Source organism: Lygodium microphyllum, chromosome 8, assembly GCF_053477565.2.
Source record: "Lygodium microphyllum isolate KBCC chromosome 8, Lygodium_microphyllum_v1.1.10, whole genome shotgun sequence".
Lineage (NCBI taxonomy): Eukaryota > Viridiplantae > Streptophyta > Polypodiopsida > Schizaeales > Lygodiaceae > Lygodium > Lygodium microphyllum.
Window position 1 is genome coordinate 91,386,017 of NC_141142.1, and position 9,881 is coordinate 91,395,897.

At 41.6% G+C, this 9,881-nt stretch overlaps 1 pseudogene; it reads left to right on the forward strand.

The window, feature by feature from the left end:
• The first annotated feature begins 1,267 nt into the window (after positions 1-1,267).
• On the forward strand, positions 1,268-1,917 carry LOC148032589 (serine/arginine-rich splicing factor RS2Z33-like; annotated as a pseudogene).
• Positions 1,918-9,881: the final 7,964 nt, after the last annotated feature.

Below are 9,881 nucleotides of genomic sequence, written 5' to 3' on the forward strand. Positions count from 1 at the left end.
TGCACGTCTATGCCTCGTTTGTAGTGTAGCCTAGGCACAATTTCTTTAGTGCATTCATAAATTTTTGTATGGAAGCATTGTTTGAATGATTGCATTACATAGGTTTTAATTTGCAAACCACATGAATGATTGGACACGAAATTCTCTTTCAAACACATATTTTTTTCAGGGCATAATGCATGGAGAAACATGTTCATATGAAGGTTTCCATTTTGAAGGCTCAAAGACATTGAGGGACAGCCCTCTGAGAAGACTACACTAGATATGATTCTCTACTCTAGGAAACCGCCATCTAAGGAAAATGGTAACAAAGCTACTTCTACCCATTATAAAAGAACATGACATGAAGTTGACTCTTGCTACCATAAAGACATGCCCATGAACTACATGAAGATTGGACACAATAGAAAGCAGTGCTAAAGAGATCAAGCAAACTCATGGAGCATGCCTCAGATAAGCGAGAACATGTCTACACCAAATGTTTGCAACAATGGTTGGTAAAAGATTGTTTGAGTCCATTACTATAGGTCCATGAGCTGAGAGAGAATCAGCTCCAAGAGAAAAGTAAAACTCGATGTCGATGTGGTAGCTCAATGGATGGTAGTACCATGATACAACGTGATGATTCAAAGTGTTCTGTATGGTAACATGTCAGTTGTGTTTTCATATCTGAAAAGGAGGAAGTGGAACCTTCATCCTTTTAGTATGAGACATCTGTATTGAAATTGGAGACCCTTTTTGTGTAACTCTCTGCAGAAGCCGCAGCTGATCTGATGCACTTGAAACTTGCTCCTCCGGTTGTTGGCTTTTCGCCCCCTATCACAGATGTTCATGGCACCTTGAACCTGTACAGTCTTGTGGGGGATTCGTATGATAGTGAACCAAATGCAGTCGAAGTCCCCTGAAGCTCTACTAGCCAAAGTAACTGATTGCACAGTTGAAGTGAAAACGGACCTACCAATAGAGGAGTTGCAGGAAATAGAGGAGTTGCAGGAAGATGCAAAGAGCAAGCATGCAAAGTTGCTGCGCCGTCAAGTAAAGATTGAGTCAGAAGCATGGAAACATGCTGCTCAAGACTACAGGGAGACACTTGAACGGCTATGCAGAAACAAGCTGGCTTCAAGACTGTCTTTTATGAAATCCATGTTTGTGGGATCATACATGCCATTGATGCCAATGCTTGTAAAACCCTAGCAGGGGAGACCGGTTCACGTTCCAACAAAAGGAAGCTCATCGTGATCTCTCGAGTCTCCAGATAAAATAAAAAATGCCACGATATGATGAACGATCTGGTCTTATTCGACTGTATGTTGGGCATCTTTCCTCACGGGCTCGCAGCAGAGATTTAGAAGATATGTTTGGGAAATGTGGCAGGTTTGGTGGGTTTTCGCCCAGCCTGGAGGTAACTATGAGAGGGTGGCCATGATGGAGGCCTCACTTCCACGGGTTAAGGGGGACCTACTAGTCAATGCTTCTTTTGTATGTCGATTCATACGTTGGTGGGTTGGCGAGGGTGGAATCATGGAATGGGAAATGGTGTTTGCTTCATCTGATGCGCAATATACTGGTGCACTGGTGTTTTCTCCACCTTGACGCAGATTTCGAGATGTGGATTTGAAGCACGATTTTTCCTTTGTTGACTTTAGTAGTGCTAGATCTGCAGATGATGCCCGCTACTATTTGAACGGGCGAACAATTGATGGCAGTCGAATTGTGGTGGAGTTTACTAGACGGGGGGCCAAGGGGTGCAGGTGGTTCCCGAGAATATTTGGGCAGAGGTCCCCACCTCCAGGAACAGGCCGATGCTACAACTGTGGGAATGATGGACACTGGGCACGAGATTGTAAAACTGGAGACCGGAAGAAGCCCATGTATGAAGGGGACCCTAATCATTTATGGGACCTACTATTCATTTGAGGTAACTTTGCAATCAAAGTAGTAGAGAAAGATAAGGATCTCTAGATGATTAAGTGTACAAGAACTATGTATCATATTGTGGAGGCACAAAATAATACATGACACAACAAAATTTTAGGAGGGGTGAAGTAGTTGAAGGTTTGTATTATGGCCAAGTTAAAGATAACATTGAGAAGCACAATCTTTTATATCACACATCTCTAGTTATGATCTACTCATATCTTGTAAGAGTAATTTGGTTTCCCATGCATCCTATCCATGGATGTTCGAATAGATTTAGTTATGTATTGAGGTTTATGAAAGCATATACAATAGCATGCAATATGACAAAGGCGATCATTAAGATGCAATAATCTTGTAATAATAGAGAATACCAAATTATGGCAATAGATCTCTATGACAACTCCTTCTAACACAAAAAATCCAACCATGTAGTTCTTTTGATTAAAGAGGGTTGTTTTTATCCCTCCCTTCGGTTCCTTATGTTGTGATAGTAGTGTGATATCTTAGAATACTAAATTTGCAACAAAATAGAGACCTACTATTTAATAGTACCAAATTTGATCTTGTAGAGTACCAGATTTAGTAGTGGGTGAAAGCATGCTATATGTATACTATTAGAAAAAATCCTTAGTACCAAAGAAAGTTTCCTTTTAATGAATATGAGAATATGTGTCTTTAGTACTGGCACACAATGCCATAGATAGAACGAAGCTTACGAAGAAAACCAATCTGGAGTAGATACCATAGAATTGTATGTAGATAGTATACATTCCATGCTTCGATAATTGTATATTTGTTTTTCACATTGTTTTAAATTCAAATTTGTGGCATCCCCTCTCCTAATTGATGAGGATGTTATCTCTGTATGATATGTGTGTGTGCATGTATATGTGTGAAGATTTTACTCTCTCCCTCTCTCTCTCTCTCTCTCTCTCTCTCTCTCTCTCTCTCTTTGTATGGTTGTTTTCGTGTAAACTAATTGTGTGTGTGTGTGAAAACAAACAAGAGGGGAGCATAGATGATTTTAACATCCAATGTATGCTTTCATGTTATAGAATATGTGGTGAAACTTGTATTTTAGACTTTTGAAAGTGTGGCGATTTATTCTCTAAACCAAATATATCCTATAATTGATTGGCGAATATTTTTTATGAAAATAATAAAGTAATAAAGGTTTAAAGTGTTATTTTTGAACTCAATATGGTAAAGTTTTCTCAATAATAACGTAGAAAAAGCATTAAATGAAAGATCATTCAACCAATGACCGTGTTATTGCAAAGAAAATAGTACAACTAAAGTAAGGCAAATCAAGTCAATACACATTGATTAAAGCTCAACTTTCCTATGAGCAAATATTTATAAATAATGTATTGATAAGCCACAGTGCAACATTCACTTGGATTGTCTACACAAAAGCTTCACCATTGAGATTGATTACACAAAGTGCAACTTGATTATCTTACGCTTGCCATCCATCAGTACTAGGAACTTTATCATTTTCATGTAGTTTTGTTGTTAATGATAATGATACTGTTGTCAACCCTATGTTGATATCCGATTGATTTTACCAAGTATTGACTGATATATCCAATATGCCAAAGCTCGTTCATATGGAAAGTTCTCTACTGAGTGCTGATGGGAAATATAAAATCTCATGCAAGTATCTAATTTTGTACTTAACTTGTTGCGCACCTTGTTTTTTAAAAATACCAAAACACTAAACATTCTTTCATCCTCCATAGATCCTAAAATTATTGTTTGAGCAAAGTCAATAAGTCGTTGGCATACAATCTTGGAGAACTTGCACTACAAGGATATGGAGGTATAGTGACGGCGGTTTTTGATGCAAAACAACGGTGTTGCTATTAGCGTCGCCAGTGGGACGCTAATAGCGTCGCAAATAGCGACGGTACTCAACGAAAAAAATGCGAGCCGAAACCCGAGCGTGTTATTTTGCACGTGTATACGAAAGAGAGAGCGAAAGGGAGAGTGAAAGGGAGAGCAAACATCTTGCATTTGAAAGGAGAGGGAGAGAAAGAGAGAAAGAAAGCTTCTCAACGCCACCACCGCCGCCTCGCGAAGAACAGGAGGAAGTGTATGGAGGGCGAAGAGGAGCCGCCAAACCCTCTTTGAGCCTTTACAATGAGTGCATTGTTTCTTCTTACTTTGTTTTTGTGTTTTCTCTTTCTTTTTTACTTGTTTTTGTTAAAATTCAAGTGTATTGAGAGAGGGAGAGGAAATGAGAGGAAATGAGAGAGGGGGAGGGAGAGGGAGAGAGAGGAAATGAGAGAGGGAGAGGAAGAGGGAGGGAGAGGAAGAGAGAGAGGGAGAGGGAGGGAGAGGAAATGAGAGAGGGAGTGAGAGGAAGAGGGAGAGGAAAGAGAGGGAAACATTAAACATAATAGGGAAAGAGAGAAAGAGAGGGAGAGGGAGAGCAAGAGGGAGGGAGAGGAAATGAGATAGGGAGAGGAAGAGGGACAGGAAGGGAGAGGAAAGAGAGGGAAACATTAAACATAATAGGGAAAGAGAGAGGGAGAGGAAGAGAGAAAAAACATTAAACATAATAGGGAAAGAGAGAAAGGGAGGGAAAGGGTGAGGGAGGGAGAGGGAATGAGAGAGGGAGAGGGAGGAAAAAATATTAAACATAATAGGGAAAGAGAGAAAAAGAGGGAGAGGGAGAGGAAGGGAGAGGAAATGAGATAGGGAGAGGAAGAGGAGCAGGGAGGGAGAGGAAAGAGAGGGAAACATTAAACATAATAGAGAAAGAGAGAGGGAGAGGAAAAGAGGAAAAACATTAAACGTAACAGGGAAAGAGAGGGTGAGGGTGAGGGAGGGAGAGGGAGAGGGAGAGGAAGGAAAAAATATTAAACATAATAGGGAAAGAGAGAAAGAGCGGGAGAGGAAATGAGATAGGAAGAGGAAGAGAGAAAAGGAAATGAGAGAGAAAAAACATTGAACATAATAGAGAAACAAAGAAAGAAAGGGAGAGGGAGAGGGAGGGAGAGAAAATGAGACAGGGAGTGGAAGAGAGAAAAGGAAATGAGAGAGAGAGAGGAGAGAAAAAACATCAAACATAATAGGGAAAGAGAGAAAGAGAGGGAAAGGGAGAGGGAGGGAGAGAAAATGAGAGAGGGAGAGGAAGAGGGATAGGAAGGGAGAGGAGAGAGAGAAAGAGGGGGAGGGGAAGAGGAAATGAGAGAGGGAGAGGAAAGAGAGAGGGAGAGAAAGAGAGAAAAAATATTAAACATAATAGGAAAAGAGAGAAAGAGAGGGAGAGGGTAGGGGAGGAGAGGAAGAGAGAAAATGAAAGAAAGAACGAGAGAGAGAGGGAGAAAACATTAAACATAATAGGGAAGGAGAGAAAGAGAGGGAGAGGGAGAGGGAGGGAGAGAGAGGAGGGAGAGGTTCTTGTTTTCTTGTTTGTATGGAGCCCCGAGAGGAACACCAAGGAAAAGGGAATTCTCTTGCAAGAAAATCTATCTTGTAACATCAACAAGCTTGTTTATCATGTTTCATATGATCACAATGAAGAAAAGAACACCAGGCACAACAAATCTTCATGCAGCATCATGTAGATCTCCCACGGATTTTATAAGATCAAACATATTCTTCAATATCTTCACAAAATCCATCAATAGAACAAAGAAAGCAAAGGAATACACCATCTTTGAATGGAAATACATCATATAGTATTCAACTTCAACATCTTCATAGTCTTCTCTCTCAATCTCTCATATACAATCACTCTGTTTGAGTAGAATTGGCTATCTCTGACTCTCTCTCTCTCACTCCATCAATAATACATCATATCCTCACTACAATCTCTCAAAAATTACTCTCAATAATCACTCTTAGGTCGTGGATACCCCTCCCAAGAGGTATGTCTGATATCAAGAGTCACCAGAGCCACTACAGTGTCCTTTCATAGCTCACTACTGTCACTTCACTCTAGTCTTCACTTGAGTCTTCAGCAGCTACTTCTTTCACTTCTTTCAGCTCTTTTGCACTTGTATTCACCTCTTTCCAAGGCTAGAAAACTTTCCCAAAGTCACACATACATTCCACAGAACACTTACAGAAGCATACAGAACAGTCTACAGAACAGTACCAGAACAGAGACAGAACAGAAACAGAACAGAAGCAGAAGCTCTACAGAAGACCTACAGAAGGTTACAGAAGGTCATCAAAACCTCATAACTCATTCTCAAATCATTCTCTTCATTAGAGAAGAGCTGACGAGTGGTCACAAAAGGTTCTCCTTTGAAGGGTAAAGACAGAGCCTTCCCTAAGCCTCGAGACGTCAATGCCATAGACATTCCTTGGACTACGCCTGTCTTCTTGCTGTAAGAGGCCAGGAACTCATCACATATGGACGGATCCGCTGGAAGTAATGGAAAAGGAGTGGCCACAAAAGCAGCAAGTCCTGCCTTCGTGAGGGGCTCAAAAGTAAGTAGGGACGAGTAATCCCTACTAACTAGTGGGACGTACTGGATAGGGGAGGAGCATGAGAAGGCACCATTCAGATGGTTACACACACACCACAAACACAGACAATCAAGGAGAATGCCTGCAAAGCAACAGACAAAAACCAAGGATAAGAGAATTACCAATCAAACGTGACACGACCTACTAACCCCAAGCAAACCACATCCTAGAAAAAATTTGACATGACCTTGAGACAAATGCGACCGAAAGCTTCATGCGATGCATCAGACAAACACCCTGAACCCCGTATCAGGCAATAAAAGAAAAAAAAAACTGCATACCGTACCCGTAACCATAACAAAGACATGAAACCAAAACCATACCATATCCGACACATATCAAGATTACATCAGTGATAATCCAAGACTGGACCATGGAAAATAACTCTAATGACGGCGTATACCCATCCCACGAAACGCTTCATTAAAAAGGGAATTAAGTGCAGTGAGGGGGAATTAATTTGATGAAGGGTTGATTTTAATAAATTATTAGAAATGGGTGAATTTTTATTAGGTGATAAACCTTAGCAAGAAAACGGCGGTTCCTTATTATAAATTTATTTACCAATTATTAGGTTAAGCGGTGCAGTTATTCGATTCCCGGACTTCGATTCCCGACTGGGTCTCTAAATGCAATTCATTAATTATAAATTAAGGTGATGTGGAGCGCTTTTTTGCCAGCGCGTGCTCATATGACGGCTGGTTGATTTTAATTAAAATTTAAAGTGCCTCTTTAGCGCACGTAGCGCGTGCTAAGTGAACGGCTGGTTGATTTTAATTTAAAAAGTATGTGTGTGTAGCGCGAATGCGCGTGGAAACGGTGGGTGAATTAAAAGGTTCATTTTAATAATTAATTTGTGATTAAGGGGAAAAATAAAAATAAATAAAGCACATAAAATAAATACTTGGAAGGGGTGTGTATGTAATGCAGGAATGCGCACGGAAGAGTTCCAATAAAGGAAAAGTAAAGAGCACTGATGAAACAACAATGACAACACCTTAGCAGATGTGTTGATTTGGTTTGTGTTGGTTTGTTATTTTTATTTATTTTTTTATTTTTAGTTGTGATTATTTATATTTGAATAAAGGAAAAATGATGAAGGGAGGTGAGGAAAATTTTTTAGAATTGTTTTTAGAAATTTTTAGAATTTTTTACAATTTTTTAAATGAATTTTCTACATTTATGGGCAATTTAGGGGTAAATTTAGGAAATGTGGAATTTTCAGAAATTATAGGGTAGACAATTTCCAGCAGACAAATTTCCAAAAATTGACAAAAGGCAAAAGGAATTGTTAGAAATTTTTCTGAAATTTTTTTATGGAAAATTAATGTAGTGATTAATTAAGTTACCTAAATCACATTAATCAAATAAGTCAGTTAAACATAAGTCAATTAAGTCAGGTTAGTGGGATAAGTCAGGTTAGTCTACCTAAGTCTAGTCAGGTAAGTCAAGGTTGATTAGGTTAGTCTGGGTTAGTCTAGGGTGGACTAAGTCAATTAGGTTAGTCTGGGGTCAGTCTAGGTTAGTTAAGTTAGTCTAGGTAAGTTCTAACTAACCTAGGTGAGACTAACTAACCTAGGGTTAGTTAGTGGGGGGAAGACTAACCTGAGGTAGGTTAGTTGACTAACTACAGTTAGGTTAGGGTTAACCTAACCCTAGTGAGGTTAGTTTTTAACCTAACCCTAGTTAAGTTAGTTTTTAACCTAAGTTAGTTAAGGTTAACTAAAGCTAGGTTAGTAATTAATCACAATTAGGTTAGTGTTAACTAATCTAAGGTTAGTGGCTAACCTGGGGCAGATGAGAGGGTGGGAGGAGGTGGCAGAGGGGGAGGAGGCGGAGACGCTGGGAGGGGCGGTGGAGGAGAAGGAGACGCTGGGAGGGGCGGGGGAGGAGGAGGGAGCCGCTGGGAGGGGCGGGGGAGAAGAAGGGAGCCGCTGGGAGGGGCGGTGGAGAAGAGCAGGGTAGGAGGCGAGGGAGGAGGGAGAACTCGCTGGGGGGGGGGCGGGGGAGAAGAGCAGGGTAGGAGGCGAGGGAGGAGGGAGAACTCGCTGGGGGGGGGGCGGGGGAGAAGAGCAGGGTAGGAGGCGAGGGAGGAGGGAGAACTCGCTGGGGGGGGGGGAAGATAGATCGCAGGAGGAGAGAGAGAAAGAAAGAAAGAAAGAGAGAGAGAGAGAGAGAGAGAGATTCACGGGCGGTTGGGGAAGGGGTGGCAGTTGGGGGGGGAAGGGGTGGGAGGAAAGGGTGGGTGCCCATGGGGGGAAGGCGTGGGGGGAAAGGGTGGGATTATGGGCGGGGTAGGGATCCCAGGAGGATAGGGGGTGCTCGAAGGAAGGGGAAGGGTGGTAAGGGATGGGTGCGTACCCCCGTCCCGCGCACGTGCGCGGGGCGGGGTAAAAAAATTTGCCGTGACGGGATTGAAATGGCACGGGGAAGACGGTACGGGTTACGCGGACATGACCGAGGCGCGTGGAGATTCGTAAAATCGAAAAAGGGCGCGTTCACGCGCAAAACGAGCGCAAGAAAAAACGTAAAAAGAAAGAAAAATTAATAACTCCCAATCCAGACGTCAAAACGAAATAGCGTAAAAACAAAAAGTGGGCAGGACGACAGGGAGAAAACAAGAAAAATATATGACGGAGATTCCGGGAGGGGGAAAGGGCGGTCACGTGCAAAAAACACAAAAAACGAACCAAAAACGCAATTTAAAAATTAATATCGAAAGATCCGTGCATCGGAATGAGGTACAGAAAAAAGAAAAACTGTGCAGAAAGATGTGCCCGACAATCCTATTATGTCAAAACATAATCCCGATTGAGAGAAGACGCGTTCACATGGGAAAAACCCAAAAATGGGATCGAAAATTAATATCGAACAAACCATTCACCGGAATGACATGCAGTAAGAAGGAAAAATGTCCGCAGGAAGGAGTGGCATAGGGTGATCACGTTAAAACGCAGTTCCGGCGGAAATAGGAGGGGTTCACATGTGAAAAACTCCAAAAATACGCCCGAAAACACATGTAAAATTTAATAAGTAAAAATCCGGAAGTCAAAAAAGGGTGGAGGAAAAAGGAAAAAGGTAGGGGAAGGTACAGGGGACACGGCTGTCAAATCAAATTGGAATTCCGATGAAAATAGGGCAGGTTCACATGGAAAAATGTCAAAAATACGCACGAAAAAGTCGTGAAAACCCGGAAAATTAATAACGGACAAACCATGTATCAAAATGATCCGGAATAAAAAGGAAAAATGTCAGGGGAAAAGCGCTAGTCAGGGCTATGATGTCAGATCACGGTTCCGAAGCAAGAAAAGCACGTTCACATGGAAAACCGGCTAAATTGCGTAAAATGCTTCAAAAATTAATAACTCAAAAACCGTGCACCGGAACAGGGGTAGGTAAAAAAGAAAAATGATCAGTTCAAAGAGAGAAACAGGGCTAAAAGGTTGGATGGGGACTTTGGTGAACGTAGGGTGCAT